Raw genomic sequence first — 17,549 nt, forward strand, 5'->3', positions numbered from 1 at the left:
CACATACTCCAACGCCTTTTTGCATTTTAGTAGCTGCCACCCTTTCCATCAGAAAAAAGCAGTTGTCAAAGAACAAATGGTCAGAGCAGCAAGAATGACAACAACATTTTCAGATTTTGAATACGAATGTGAAAACTTGGAGAATATGTTTATAAACAGAGGGTATCCTACAAAACTTGTAGCTAATATCAGGAATGAGGTTAGGTTTAAAAGACTTTCAGGACATTTTACACCCTTATTAAGTGAGTGAACTGCTAATACTAGCCCATTGGGGGTACAATATGTAGAAACTCATTCTCCTACAAATAATACTTACAAAAGTAGTTTTTTGTGTACTTTTTCTAGTGACTATAAATACATTAGAGGTATCATGAATAAAAATTGGAGAATTATCTCCGAAGACCCAGTATTGTTTAATAAGTTAGGGTCGCAACTCAAAGTTATATATAGAAGGAACTACAATCTGAAGGCACTTTTAGAAAAGAAGATGAAGCCACAAACTATTTTATCAAGTGGTATGTACAAATGCGGTACTTGCCCACAATGTATGTCAATTTTAGTAACAAAAGAAGTAATTATTAACAACAAGGTATATAAAATAAACAAAAGATACAATTGTGAGTGTAAAGGTGTCGTTTATGCAGCACTATGCGAACAATGTAAAGCCTTCTACATAGGCAAAACCGAGAGAAAAATCAAACAATGAATTTATGAGCATAGGTACGCTATTAGTAAAAAGAACACTAACAATGCTTTAGCAAAGCATATATCTGAATATCCTAACCACAACTTTAAATTTGTCATTTTACATCAAAGAATAAATGACCCAAGGGGTGGCCCATGGCAGTTGACTTTGGAGATAGATGAGTTAATGTGGCATGTGCATACCCTGGCCTCAATGAACACATATCTATCAAATGTATTCTTAAACTGTTAGCCCTGAAAAGATAAGGAGACATTTTTGCTTAATACAACAAGAATATCATAGTTATTTAAACCACATTTTGTTTAGGTTTAGGAAATATACATCTATATATATTTTCTAAAAATCACACTTATTAATTATTTAATAATTAATTATTATTTTCTTCTATCAAATTTTAATTATTATTATTTTTTATAAGTATGTTATGGATTAAATGTATTTAATATTTGTAGTTATGTAATTTAAGTACCACTTATGCATTACACTGAACTTTTCAATATAGATGAAAAAACAATAGACGCTACGTGTGTCTAATGGATAAGCATTAATTTTTTAAGATGACAACACACAATTTTTTGTATATAAGTAGGTCAAAAGACTTCATGAATCTTTTAGAAATACATTGTTATTAACCTAATTGAAAGTTCTCTAGTAGCTTTCCGATAATAAGGTTATCAATACTATTTTAAACTTTTTTTGCTGCTGGAATTTGTATGAACTGTTATTTAATAGTTATGTGCTGTTTAATATGGAAGATTTGTTTATTATACATTTTTTGAAAAGGAGATAGTAACTTTCAAATATATTCTTAACAACGTTTTTATTACAAAATACTCTTGTTTAGTGAATGTTAAGTAATAGATACGCCTTCTTCGGAAGTGACGTCTCCGACTACTTTTTGGTGATACTTTTAAAAGATGAGTAATTCCTTATCCTGTTTTTTGTATTCTGATGAAGGTGAAGCATAGTCTTTACCGAAAGCATATTATTTGTGATTTTTATCGCTAAATTAAACCTGGTTTCTACCGCTCTTATTGGTTTCTAGTTCGCTTTTTGTTTTACAAAGTTTGTTTCGTGACTAGTTGTGGTTTGTCAGTATCAGAGTCTTGGATTAAGTTCTAGTCCCCTCCTAGTATATAATAATGATTGGGGAAGTCAAGCAGCATTTTATAAAAAGACATTATACATTTGTGAGATTTACACAAGGTGAGTATAGGTTTAATATCAGAATAGGTATGTCTAAACAGGCTGGTTTAGTTGTTATATAGCACCACCTTCCATTCATGTCCATATCATGTTTTATGATTTCACATTGGAAGTGAGTTTTAATAATGATTGCTACTCCTGAGCTATTTTGGGATTTGCCAGAGACAATGATATTCTTAATCCATTTTTTTTCTTTAGGGTGGGTTTCCATTGCTTTGGTAGCATGTGAGTTTCTTGCTGGAGGATTAAATTAGCTTTGTATTTGAATATCAAATGCAGAAGTAGTTTTCTTTTTTTTTTCCAGTTGGATCCCTTTGACATTTCAAGAATCAAATGACCACATATATACTATTATAACTATGTGTCAGTAAAGGATGAGTGAGATGGGTATAGTTGGTACAGTAAATGTAAGAGGTAGGACATTGGCATATAACTCTTCCTGCATCAAACTTGTACCTATTCATTAAACTACTATGCCTGGAAGAGATGGGGGAATTGGATGATAAAGAGTTATAACTGGAGTTAAAGCAGACATGGGTAGGTGGAAATCTTCTTGTTACTAATGCTTTGATAACTTTTAGCCCCATATTAAAAACATATATTTACATTATATACTCATTAAGGGATTAAGCCCTTATCTGTGTGAAACTTAGATGCCGTATCTAATTGTGTCAACTTTGTTCTATAAATGTTTGTAACCTTACTGAAGACTGTATACTATATTAATTTGTAAATGTTTCTAATGTAATGTAATCTACTAACTTGGAGCTTTTCTCCCCGGGCCTCCGCTGAAGATGGACATGTATCCAGTTGGACCTTCCCGGTAAGCAAATGTAAAATAAATAAATAAATATATAGCACAGATAACAAACAGCATGTCTTCCTATTTTAACTTCTGCTAGTCTTCTATCTCTCTATATTTTTTGAATTATGAGGGAAAGTAATGGGGGGGGGGCAATATAGTTCAGTGCAGTGAAACAGAATATCCCCAAAATTGGTGTAAGGGGAGAGGGTTCTTAGAGTTGGTTAAGGTAGTGTAAAAATTTATATAACCCTGACATTTTGTTGACTAGTGCATCTTGATTGGGGTATTAAGTTGTGTTATTAATTAGAGCACTAATACCAGTTGTTTAAATAATAACATCCGGAATCTTGTCTTTACTTATATGGGAGCATCTTAAACCATCCCTTGTGTATCTTCATCGCTTGTTAGGTCTGACCACTTTGAAATAAAACTGAAAACAGAGATCCCTTCCACTACAGTAGCAATGGAGAGAATTTCTCCTTGGTGGTCATAAAAGTTATCTCATCATAGATGTGGGGAAGAAGAAACCATGGAAGAAATACAACTATTTTACCAGTTCCACTAACATGGCATGATATGACAGAGCTTAAAAGATTCAAAAGACTGGTAAGAAGTGAAAAAAGTAATTTTGAGCTTAAACTAGCTGAGAATGTCAAGCTTAATAATAAAATTCTTTTTAAACACATTAGGGATGTAACTTCCAATATTATTTTAAAAACTGATAATTAATTTATTGTAGATTCATCTTCTTCTTCTTTCAGCTTTTCCCAGTTAGGGGTCACCATAGCAGATAACCTGTCCGCTCATGATTGGCAGTGGAGTTTTAAGGTGTTGATTTCCCAGCCTGGCACCTAACCTTCCACAGAAGGCACACATGCATGCACTCACACCTAGGGCCAATTTAGAGTGTCCAGTCCATCTACAGCATGTCTTTGGGATATTGGAGGAAATCGGAGCACCCAGAGAAAACCCACTCGACCACAGGGAGTTTATTGTAGATTCATCTAAATTAGCTAATGTATTTGCTGATGATTTTTTAAGGAATCATTTGAACTATGGTTCCTCACCTGCCAAGTCTTTGACATCTTAGAGAAATGCCAATTATTTACCATTGTTGCCATCACTAGGGCTGTAAAAGCTATTAACAAAATTTGGTGGCCAGACATGGTCGTCAAAATGGGTTACTTTTGCATCTTTTTAATTTCTACAAGTCTTTTGGGTTTCTAATACCATGACGGGAATGGACCCCATTCCTATATCAGACTACGATTAAAGTTCATGAAATTAGTATTGTTTCACTCTTTGATGTCAGCCAGTAGTGCTCTTCGCAGCACCCTCAATGTGCCCAGTAATGACTCCTTCTGCAATTCGTATAGGTTTACATGGATTGGTAACATATCTAAATAGGACTGTAAATTCTTTTTTATAAGACCCGTTACTCCTACTACTATTGGAACTGTCTGGGTATCTTTCTTCCCCATGGCTCTCATTTCTGTCTGCAGATCCTGGTATTTTATGATTTTGTGTCTTTCTATATGCAAGTCACTGTGGTCACTGGATGTGGTGATTTTAATGATCAACACTACTTTTGTCCTCTTTTCTTGGACCACAATATCTGGTTTTCCAGCATCTATCTTTTGAACTGTTGGTAATGGGTGATCCCATGTGATATCAACCTCATCATTTTCTATGATGCTTTATGGCTCATGTTTTCAGTGTTTCTCAGCCACTTCGATACCATAATGTTTGCACAATCCCTGGTGCAACAGTCTTGCCACGTTATTGTGCCTTTCAGTATACAATCCTTCTGCTATTAGTATGTCACAACCAGCAACAAGGTGTGCGACTGTTTCCAATTCAGTTCCACAAAACCTACATTTGTCTTTTTCTCCCATATGTTCAATGGATTTTGTAAACCAGTGTGTACGTAGCCCACTATCATGGGTTGCCAATATTCACTTTCCATTTCTTGGTTTGAACTCACCTCTACTCAACCATTTCTGTATTCATTCTTAATAAACATGAGGCTCTTCCAGATGTTTTCTATACCTGCAACTATATTTATGTTTTTCCACATTTCTTGCCTTCTCATCTGGTCCTTCACCTTATATTCTTTCTTTTATTTTTTTGGCACATTCAGTTGCTGCTGATTTTTATCCACTCCTGGTTTGATTTCCATTCCTGCTTGACGTCGATATGCTTCTGCTAGATTAAGCAGAGACATCATCTTAGATTTATTCTCCTCATGTTTCAAAACGTTCACTACATTTGGATCTTGTGAGGTCAGTAGATATGTGTGGAGTCCCACGATTGGAGATCTATACATGTAATCAGTTTCAAGGAGGCCCATCCCTCCTTTGGAATGGGGAATATATAATCTTGGTATGCACTGATTTTTATAAATCATTTGGTGAGCATGAAGCATCCTACTTGTTTTAATATCCAATCTATCCAACACTTTTTGGGGCCAGTCAATCACTCCAAAACCGTAAGTTAGGATAGGAAGAGCAAATTGATTTATAGCTTGGATCTTGTTCCTAGATGTCAATGCTGTTCTCAGGATCAATTTAAGTTTTCTAAAGTATTCCTTACTGAGTTTTATTTGCCTTTGTTTGTGTTTTATTGCTAATCCTTCATCAATTTCCAAGTATTAATACACTCCCTCTTACTCAAGTTCTTTTATATTACATTCTTGTCACAAACTGATGTTTCCCTTTTGCCTGGTATAGTTAACAGAATGGTCCTTAATATTTTAATCTAGTTCCAAGAGTGCTGTCAGAGGGATTTGTGCTTGGTATTTGGAAGATGGCGATAGTCATACCTATACCGAATCACCTATCTTGCTCAAATAAAGATAGTTATAGCCTTACCAGCCTAACATCTATACTGGCCAAATCCTTCCAGTGTGCTGTCTACAAATGCTTTCCAAGAGGCTCTTGACTTCAGTTTAGACAGTTATCAACACAGAGTCAACCCTTATGTAATTATATAGGTGACTAACTGGCTAGTAGAAAATTCTTGGTTCAAATCAACCCTAAAAGTATAAGGTGGGGGTCCTGCAGGGATCTATGTTGAGTCCCTTGCCTTTTTGGAATGCTTATGTCTGACTGCCCAGTCACTGAAAAAACTTGGATCAGCAAATTTGTCAATGACACCAAAGCAGGTTGTATAGTTAACAATATCTCTGACCACAACATCTTACAAGTTTATCTAGACAGTTTTCTCTAATGGTCTTTGAAGTTTAAACCAAAAAGTGTGTGGTACTGCACTATGGCCTTAATAATTCTGAGTAACTCAATATCTTGTATAATTATATCTTAATAGCAGCCAGACTCGTAAGGGATTTGGGGATCTTAATAGATTCAGCCTTTAAATTTGATGAACACATTTAGTTAGTCACATGGAGGTGCTACAGACTAATTAGAAATAGCCTGTAATGTGTTACTAGCAGAGATAACAGGGTCTCACTTCCTTTAGTCACCATGGCTGTAATGTCCATTACTGAGTATTGTGCCTCTTTCTATGCATTTTGTTCTAACAATTGTGTAAACTTGAACATATCCAGAGGTCATACACCAGTCAAATAGTGGTATTAGAATAGTCAGTGTATAATAAGAGATTCAAACTTCTGTCCTTGTATTCCATTGTTTATACACTCTTAAGAAGTGACTTGGTTACTATATTCAATACACTCTTAAGAAATTACTTGGTTACTATATTCAGCTGTATCAGCTATTAAGCAATGGTTGCCACCTTAAGCATTTTTTATTAATCATAATTTATCCAAAAGGAAAAATAAAAATGTTTGTTAATTTATCTCAATCAAGAACAAATATAAAGAATTCCTTTTTTCACAATAAGTTGTCTGCTCCAACTCAGTAAATATAATATCTGTAGATAGCTGATGTCCCTTTAAGAAATCAATTGATATCTGGTACAAAACTCATATATACAATCCAGGGTTATCTTCTAACAAACTCTGTAATGGCCCTTGAGGGCCTGAGTTTGTATTGAGTAACATTGAGCATAATATTGATCATTTAATCTATTTGGTGTACCTGCTCTTCTTTGAGGAATTCATCATCAAATATTTATTTTGTGATTTCTTTTGATTGTGGCTTATTGAAACTACATGCACATGTATTTGGTCAGCTGATGCTGCACTCCAGTGGGTGTCTTTCACTTTCTCAATTATACTGTGACTATGGAGTTGTTAGTTGGTCTTGCCCCTTAAAAAGACATTGGTGCAGATTCAATAAAGCCTACACATTCTGCTAAAATCACATTTGCTGCACAATGAACACATGGAGCTTGTCGTTTTATATTCAGTAAGCATCTCTACATGGTGTGTAGAGCCACACAAACATGGTAAACATCGTGGCTTACTAATTACCACATAAGCAGCTGAATTTTATGCTAATCAACCAATTCAAGATGGAGGAGCTTTTCAACAAGCTATAAAGCAATTGTGTAGAATCAGTGTAAGTTTTCCCTGTGAATTCCAAAACCTATTGGAATACAGCCATGGAAGATACTCTACACAGAAACATTGTTAGGGAATGTAGTTGCTGTTATACAGATGTATGTGCAACAGGCACAAGTATATGCTGCTGCTGCTGCAAATAGACCCCAGTCAAGAATGAAAAGGGAATTTAGACCCCTGTTAACTTACCACAGTCTGCATGATGTGGAACCTGTAGAGTACTACAGGGTGGATAGAGACACACTACAGGAATTCTGCAACCTCTGTCATTCACAACTGAGACCAAGGGCAAACTGAGGGGACCCAACACCTGTGCAGACTAAGGTATGTCTAGCACTTAGAGTTTTAGCTACAGGAACCTTTCAGAGGCCAACAGGACATATGATGGGGATATCACAGACATCATCATCAAGGATGCTAAATCAATTATTGAATGGCATGACACAAAATCACACCAATTGCATACACTTAACCCATACACACATGAAAATACCAGGATGACTACACAGCTGCAAGAGGAAAACTCTTGAAACCCAACTGTTGTTGTGGAAATACACAAATAGCACTTGGCTCCCACACCTCCAAAATAACAGCAAAATGACAGTTTCCTGTTATGTATGCTTCCCAGACAATTTTCACAAAATGTGTGCACCTGTACATCTCAGAAGTAAATTGTATATGATTGCTAGGAACCTCTTACTGTGCCCAGTACTTTCCTGGCAGTGTCTATACGCCATCTTAAAAGCATTGCACCCATGTCATTGACAATATAGTACTTTACAATGCCATGGAATAAGATAGAAAAGACTGTAAGGTAACTAGTTTTAAGAATAACACTTTTAATGATAGCTAATAAGGCTGTGGATCTGTGAAAGTCAATGCATGGCAAAATGCCTACACCAAGAGTGAAGTATAATACGTGCATATAGATAACAGTTTTATTCCCTAAAACATATAAACAGTAGTTCTCTTCATAACATGTGAAAAATCCAGCAAGTACCTGAAAAATTCAAGCATACTACAGAAACATCAGAAGCCCTTTGTGCTGATAAATCTGAAGGAATGTCAATCTTCTGTGTTCTACAAATACACATGTCCTTTCACCTTCAAGTTCAATTGCAGTTACCTTGTTATGGTGTAGACTCATGCCTCTGAGCAAAGTGAGGATGCAAATGAAGTGTGAACTCATTAGAATTGCTGAACCTAAACTTTTGGCATCATTAATCAGATCTAAACATAATGTAGGCAGTACCTCAGTGTTTGTTGCTACTGGATTGCAACTGTGAATGGTAAGTGGGAGGGAGAAGAAATATACAACCGTTCAGACTCCCTTACCTGCAGTGGGTGTGGCAGCCTAGATATACTTACAAAGTGTAGAAGTAATTGTATCAAGGTTATAAATGGAAGTGAGCAGCACACATTTCTCAGTTTCTGTTCACTAATATCCAAACTCCCCTGCCTTTGGTGATAACTGCATATCATTATCATTTAATATTATCATACATTTTAAGAAAAAGATACAAAATGCTTTACAGACTACATGTCTATGATTACTGCTCAGATAAGAGAAGAATGAACACCATATAAAGATAACACAGAGCTGCACTTCTGCAAAGAATAGTTATAAATGGTTGTGTGTTATCTCATTGCACTACATCTGAAATTAACACATGTACAGACAACTTAGAAGTTTGACAAGTACCATATGTCTTGTTAATACTGTGGATGATTTCACATTTGCTTGTATCCACAATGATTTTCATTCCAGCTGCAAAGCTGTTTCTGTGGCATATAAGGATAAGACACCCTTCTTGAGTTTTGTAGGTTCATTGGTGTGAGAAATCCAGACTTGTGTAAAAGGCTTTCATGTGCACTAAAATTTATTTTGTAGTGTTGTTTATTTTATAGATTTTTTTGTTTTTTAATAACAGCAATTGTGTGGTATGCAGCTTAGTGCAAACACAGGAAATGGATTAATACAATAAATGTTATGTAATGCACTTCTGTGGTAAACTACACCTGTGAATCATGTGTGTGAGTAGAACATCTACTAAACACAGTGATCCACACAATATATACTATCTTAGCTTATGGTTCAAGTCCTACATTTGTCTTTTAAGGATAAAACCTAAGTAACACTCCTCACATAGATAAAACAAGTTTAGCTTTAGTTCTCATATTTGTACATCACTTACCATTGCACAAACATGGACTAAAAGTCCACACATGACACAGACAGAATGCCTGCAGTTAGGATGCAGACATTCTCAATTTCAAAAAGGGTACAGAGTTGCATTCTTTGCTTTCCATCACACAACCTCACTAAGTGGCATTGTGCGATAGTGGCTAGCAACCTTTCCCATCACCTACAGGTCTAGAACACCTGCAAAGAGGAAGCAGACAGCATACAATTTCAAAACGGATACAGTCTATCAAGTATGTTGGGCACCACACAAACATGTTTAGCACTTTGAGTGGTGGTTAACACTCAGAAGTTAATCATGAATATGAAAATAACCAAATGTTTTTTTAACAATTCCTGTGGTAGCAGGTGTTAAGTGTAGGGTTGAAATACAGAAGATCCAGGATTCTAATGCAGCAAATTCTAAATACTTTTACTGCTGTTCCATTTTAATTAATAATAAAATTTACATGAAAAAAATATTACACACTCCCAATTTTATTAATGGTTGTGCATTCACTTTTATTAAACTCATATGAATTATTTATGTGAGTGAGGGTATTCTGACAAATATGTTTCTATAATCATAATTGTGTTCTCTGGCCTTGGATGGTATTCAAACTTTAATAATAGTCATACACACACAGGGATGTATAAGCCAGGACCTTGTCATGTCACACACATACATGGTTAACCTCTCAGTCTGTCATATGTATTTATAAGTAAATAATGAGTGTGGCTGAGAAGCACCTTTTCTGTGGCAAGGATAAAAAAAATCCCTGCTGTGAAAGAAAATGTTTTGTCCATTATGCATAGGTTTGAATCCCATATTGTAAAAATTAATTTTATCAGTGTGTAAAGCCACATAAATATTTGCCAGTTCATAAAATGTATGGCTTCAGTACATGTCTGCAAAGTTAAATTACCTATCAGTTCCAGCAGCAAACAACACTAAAACTAATGCCAAGTGTCAGATTAACCTTCCAGTTTCAAAAATTCCTTTCCTCTATGTTTGGTACTGTTACTCTCTGCTTAACATTGCACAAACACAGTTGGCATTGTTGTGTAGGTTTGCACACTACAATACACATTCCGATGTTCCAGTACTTTTTAGTAATGTGGACATCTGTTTGCTTATAGTTTGCAAAGCTGTCTATTTAGGGCATACATGTACACTGGAAACACAACAGCAAATGCTACACTTTGCCCACTCCTCAATCTGGTAACATGCAGATCTTTAATATCTTGACAGTTGTACATGGCTAGCTATCCATTTCATTCAGGCCTCCCAAAATCTTCTCTAAAGCATCCGGTGATGATGTCATCTGCTATAAATTGTCCTGCATCCTTATAGAAATCAGACTTGTGCCATAGTGCTTGTGTTAAGTACATAGTTCTCTAGTCTATATACTTACATAGAGGTTCTAACCTCACTACAGTCAACTGGTGTTTGCTTATGTCTAGTCAGAACAGCATCACTAAAATCCCATGAAGTACCAGTTTTTTGACAAATTGACAGTTGTACATGCCTACACATCCATTTCATTCAGGCCTCCCAAAATCTTCTCTCAAACATTCAATGATGATGCCATCCACTATAAATTATCCTGCAGCCTTGTAAAAATCAGACTTGTGCTATGGCCATTGCATTAAGTACTGAGGTCTCAAGTCAGTTTGCTTAGATAGGTTGGAATCTGTTCTAACTGCAGTTAACTTGTGTGTGTGTTTGTACACATGCTTGATATTAAAGAAAACATTTTACGCCAACATGTGGGACACTGCTCTTGCCATCTTCTTCTCACCAGTCACTGCTGATATCATCTCTTATAAAGTTTTATCCAACACTCTCAAAGTTAGACTTGTGCTGTGGAGCTTGCATTAAATACTGAGGTCTCTAGTCAGTGTACTTAGGTAGGGTTTCTCTTCTCACTGCAATCAGCTGGTGTGTTTGTGTGTTTGTACACTTGCTTGACATTATTTTACATCAACATGTGGGACACTGCTATTACCACCTTCTCATCATCAGACACTGCTGATGTCATCACTTATAAAGTGTAGTCCAACATTCTCCGAATCTGGCTTGTGCTGTGGCACTTACATTACATGCTGAGGTCTCTAGTCAGTGTACTTAGATAAGTAGAGGTTCTGTTATTACTGCAGTCAACTGATGCGTATGTGTGTGTGTTCACTGAGTTGACATTTTACACCAACATGTGGGACTCTGCTATTACCATATTCTTCTCACCAGACTCTGCTGATGTCATCAGCTATAAAGTGTTGTTTGACACTATAAAAGCCCATATTGTGCTTTGGTGCCTGCATTAAGTAATGTGCTCTGTAAATAGTTAGGGAGGGGTCCTGTTCTCACTGCAGTCAACTGTGTGTGCATTCAACAATTATCATGTGAACAATTTTTTGAACAATATGTAAGTCCACAGCTATGCTGATGGCATCCTGTACAACATGCTCTCTGACAGTAGTCAAGACAATCATGTGCTGTGGCAGTCACATTAACTACTGTGTTTGCAAGCTACTTTAGCTACACATATAGGGGTTCTAATCTGACAACAGGCCACTTGCATGTCTATACATACAGCTATCACTTTTGAGACAATTTTACACAAGCATGTGACTCCACATCCATGCCCTACACTCCTCCCAACATGTTCTCCTCAGCATACAATGATGCCATCATACTCTATAAAGTGCAACATGACAGTGTTACAGTCAGACATGTGTGATGATGCTACTGTAACATTGCATGGCATTCATATGCTATACCAACATAGGTGTAATGTTCAAATCAGGCTCATTCTACTGGCATGTGTGTGTGTGTGTGTGTGTGTGTGTGTGTGTGTGTGTGTGTGTGTGTGTGTGTGTGTGTTATCTGGTAGTACATTATGGTTATTGTATGATCTTTGGAAGAGTTCTGCATTTCACTACCACTTGGGGTATCTTTCACATAGCCCAATGCATCCTTTTTCCTCTGGCTAAAAGACATCCTTCTTTCAGTGAGTGGAGGATGCCCTCATATCAAATATGCATACACACATATGAAGCAGAGTCCTTCCATGAATCTCTGCAAGCCATTTACAAACTTACAAACCAATGCATGTGTGATTGCTAATTCTCTCATGGTGTGGTGCACATCTCCCATATGGACAGTGGCAGGATGTAATGGAATCCAGCAAATATACACATGCACACAATAGTCTTCCTATCTTTCATATTATAGATATAGGGATTTATTTTTATATGGTATAATAATGGCTAGGATTTCATGTGATGTTGGCCATTAGCTTAATAATGTCCTATGATCCTATGAACAGTTGACATGCTAATGTTGCTGTCATTGATATGTGCTATATTGAGATGTGTATGTACAGTATGGCTACAAGAGGGTATTACAATCTGTGATGTGAGCTCATGTATTGATGGCCATTGTTGCCATTGTATTACATGCTCCTTCTATAACAGTTGTAGTAATATGCCCCCTGAGAAGTGTTGACATAGGTTCATAGGCTATAGGAGGTTACAAGGTTAGCAGTCCTTCAACCCTTACAAGCCTATCCATGTTCATCCCAAGTAGCCCCAATTGTCTTTATTAGGTGGACATGATTTTCAGACTGAGGCTATGGTCAACACTGATTACCCTATCCATGAGGGACATATGTGCCAACCCTGGGGTAAATTTGCAGACTTCCATCCCTTTCTCTAAGTTGTGCTTGAATATGGTCAATGAGGTGCTCTGCTTCATGTGATTTAGAAGTTTATTCAAGAGAAGTGGCAGTCTCTGGGAGATATAGCTGTCTTTCAAGCATGTTCTGTTAATGTCACAGGCTAGGTTAAAATCCTTAGAGCGACTGACTTGTGTCATCAGATTTGTGGATGTGCAGCATTTACATTAGGACAGGGTCAGAGACTGCCTTGTTGCCTCTCAGAAGCAAATACTATACAGAGTACATTCACATGATTTTCAGCTTATCCACATATGCCATGGCTTTGTTTGGAAGCCCTGTATTTTCTTGTTGAGAAACCCCTGTGGTCTCTCCATCTGCTGCAGGTGTGTGGTGAAGTACATGCAATAGTGAGCATTGTATGCTGTTAATGTTCTGCTGATGGTCAAGTACAGTGGTGTTATAACATCCTCAGAGCTGGGTACAATGCCCTTACCTATGAGGTGCACAATGTAGAAGGCTTTCCTTACCAATCTGGAACCTTAGTGGTTGAACTACAGATCGCTATCTATCTATGTTCCCAGGTCTCGTACCATTGGGTTGGACCTTGGGGGGTGTTGTCAACATTGTTATTAGTGGGGAATTCCACTTTGCCAAAGGCAATAATAATGGCACTTTTTTCCATTTAGTTTTACACCATGGCTTTGGCACCAATCATTTGTCTGTGTTAGCCCCGCCTGTAATATGTTAACATCTTAGGTGGACTCAATGATTGCACCCAATTTGAAAGTACCAGCAAACTTGTTAAGTCAAAGACCATCTACTGTAGCCTGGATTTCCAATAACTAGCTTCAGAACAGTAAAGGCCCCAGCACAGATCCTTGTGGCATGCCACTGGTGATGGTTCTAGTGGTTGAGGTTGAGCCACCAAGTCTGACAGTATGTGTTCTTTGTTTATTTATAATACTGTCTATGTACCCTTACTAATCAATTATGCAACTTTTGTTCAGTATGCCTGAAATAGGTTTCCACAATACTCTGCACTGTATACACTGTCATGTATTGTGTTGGAACTATATACATTGCTTTATTAATAACCCTGGTAATCCTTGTGGCATTTCGCGCAAACACTCAGATCTAGTTTGCTCATAGGTAAACATATCTGCTACTGTCCATGTTTCTTTACATGGTTTCCTGACTGGTAATCCTGTTGTTAGTCATGAAACTGCATTTCTTTACATCTAAAAATGGTGTGTAATTGCACATTGCACTGCAATTAGCACTGCTGCTCACTGATCAAACATGTAAACTCCATGTAGGCTTCAAGCTACGCCTACATGGAGTTTATTGAATCCCCAGACCAAGAATTGCTTTTTCCTTCTTTATAGTTTTTCAAGTTGCACTTCTTGAAATTCAAAAACTGATGATGTGTGGCTTATTGTACAATATGTCAAAGAAATATGGAAACAAATCATCCTCATTTGTTTCTTTCAACTATTCTTGTCATCAGTATTTATACAGCTGTGGGTAGCTATCATTGTCAAAATTCTTATCAAACAATACATTAACCTGAGCTAAGCAACATTTTTGTGGTGTAAACCTTATGGCTTTATAATAAAAAAGTTGTTAGCTGTAGCTGAACAAGTCTTATCAAACTGCTATTGATAACTAGCAGAAATATTTTTTATAAAACATGTTACCCATGTTACTTTTTAATTTAGGCCAAAAATAATGGACGTTAGAGTGCCATATCTCATTCATGAAAACAATGGTCTGCATGAATGTGCAGAAATTCAAAACAATCACTATTATATTAGTCCTTACAGGTGTTGTATGGCATCCCCAACAGTTGTCCTTTGATTAAAGTATAGTCTAACAAGGCTACCCATGAATCTGTAGCCGTCATTCTGTCAATCCCAATAGTGTACAGTCTTTTACTCTGTCAAGTCTTTACAGGTGTTTGCATGTCCAAGGACCAGGGGAATGGCATACATTGGTCATTTTCAGCCCTGATGAAGATCATATCCTGCTACAAGCACTTAGAACATGGACAACACTTGTTGGGGGAGTACTGACAAGCCTTTAGATTACCATGTGAGGCAAGCAAAGGTTCACAACATAAAAACTGTAGGGTTCACAATCTTCCTAATGCCATATTCCCTATCACTTGAGAGGTCAGCCACAGGGGAGCAGAGTCTGGGAGTAGCAAGCTGACAAAGCCATAGGTGACTCTGATAACCTTGTAGGGATTACTGTTTTTAGGAATACCCATGGAGAAGTGGACGCTGACATCAGGATAGACTGAACTCAATGCATCTCGGGTGGATGGTATACCAGGTTAGTACCCCTTATACCTGATTTCTGTACAGCTATACTGCACATAAACACTGTAGGCTGACCATAGCAAAAGGTACCTATGCATTTTTTTTGACTCATCAGTTATCTGGTGATGTCAAGATAGCAGCCGAGGTGGATTGGGAATGTATGGTACATTTTGGATGGACATCATTTGCTTACACGGGCAATGGCATGGGTTTGGCAGAAGTACACATACATACATACTCTGGTCTGTTTTTTCTTGTATATTTACAAAGCACAGCAATACTACAGAGACACCTGAGAACTCTGAAGTACAATGGTAGTTGGTTCTCTCCCCTGTGCAATGGCTGATGATTTTGATGATGAGATACAGATACCTGAGTCACAGTCTGATGACACAGCGCCACTGTCTGTGGCTATCCTGTTTAAGCATCAACCCTTAATACTGACTGAAGGTATGGTCCAACCCACACAAGAATATGAGGCTGTACAGTGGGAGAGATCATCACACCCATTGGGGAACTGACATCCTATGCCTCCAACCACTACCAGTGCGCCCTATACTGCTATAGAGCAGATAGACACTTATCCACTATTTCATAGCCTTGAATTGGTGCTGAATGCCACCACGTATTATAGGTAGCCCCTGACATGCAGGCAACACTAGGAGTCAATCACCAGATGTGCCAAAGTATCATCCATGCACCAACTGCTGGAAACTAGTCTAACGTGGAACTCATTGCATTATTGTGTAATATTTGTGAGGAAATGTAGGCCAGAGACACCCTAAAGACTGGTCTTAGGAGGTTTAAATCATTATTTCCAGTGAAACTCTGGAAGTTTGCACTGTAACTTTTTATGGACAGAACGACATGCTTTGTTAGAATCAAATTATGTCCTCACATTTCAAACAAATATTCATATCACTGGAACTATAGGAGCCACTAAAGAAGTGTAAATGACAACATTTTCAGGGCAATCTGTTTTTATATTGGTAGTATTCTTTATTTTCTAGTTCTTAAACTGGATTTTATAATTGACATTAAACATAGTAACTATTAAATTTGTAATATTTTGTAAACAAATTATAATATATCAGCTGCAACTCATGTTACACATTTACTGTTAGCAGAATTTTGTTTATCCATCTGAGAGCTTTTATATGAGGCTAATCAGTTATGTCTGCTCTAGATGGTTGAGGAGATATTTAGAAAAACATAAAATGTATGGCAATATCAATAAATATCATATGAACAAAATTTAATATCTCTTTATCTGCACTAGACTGAGGTCAAATATCAATGCAGTTGTCTTTGCTATTGTGTAAACTTTCAGATTAATTTTTTTCATACTTTGTATGTGGAATGGTTTTGGAATTATTAATGTAAATATGAACAAGTGATATTTGACACCTAGAGGCATCAGTAGGATGTAAATGGAGAAATGCCTGAAATATCCAGTGTGCCATTCACCTGGTCCTCTGGATATGCAGACACCTGTAAACACATTACAGATTTAAAGACTGAATACTATTAGTTTTTTTGAATGCTGTCATAGACTGCTTCCATGTCAAGTTATATGAAGAAGGTTTCCAGTACTTTGATCACTACACTTACTGACAGTGTTGTCTGATGTCAGGGAAGAATATATACCTAGGTGGCCATGAAGGACTGGCCATCATGGAGTATACATCCTGTTGTCTACCTGGATATGTAACATATTCCACTATCTATTGTTGTGGGAGGCAGTAACACTCATCTTCCATTGTCAGGACACCTCATGAATGGCCCTTATCCAGGTTATACTCCAAGAGTCACACACCATACCTGTTTGTGCGTGTGAAAGGGGGCAGAAGTCATAGTGTAACAAGTCATCATACTGGGCACAGGTACAGTCATATAGTGACACCCTGAACATCATTCATCATCATCATCAGTCCCTTTTTTCCCATTTTCTACATGGGGTTGGGGTGTCTTGTCAACTGTTGCCATCTCTCTCTGATCACTGCTACTTTCCTACCTTCTTCAGCAGTCATGCCTGAACATCACATGTCTTTTCTCTTGCAATCCATCCATCTCTTTTGCTTAGTGCCCTCATTTCCTTTTACCTTCTTCCTGTCTTCCCCAAATCTTCTACACCAGATTACCTTCTGCTTTTCTGCACATGTGCCT

Source organism: Protopterus annectens, chromosome 2.part0 (genome assembly GCF_019279795.1).
Source record: "Protopterus annectens isolate FY-2018-M chromosome 2.part0, PAN1.0, whole genome shotgun sequence".
Taxonomy (NCBI): domain Eukaryota; kingdom Metazoa; phylum Chordata; order Ceratodontiformes; family Protopteridae; genus Protopterus; species Protopterus annectens.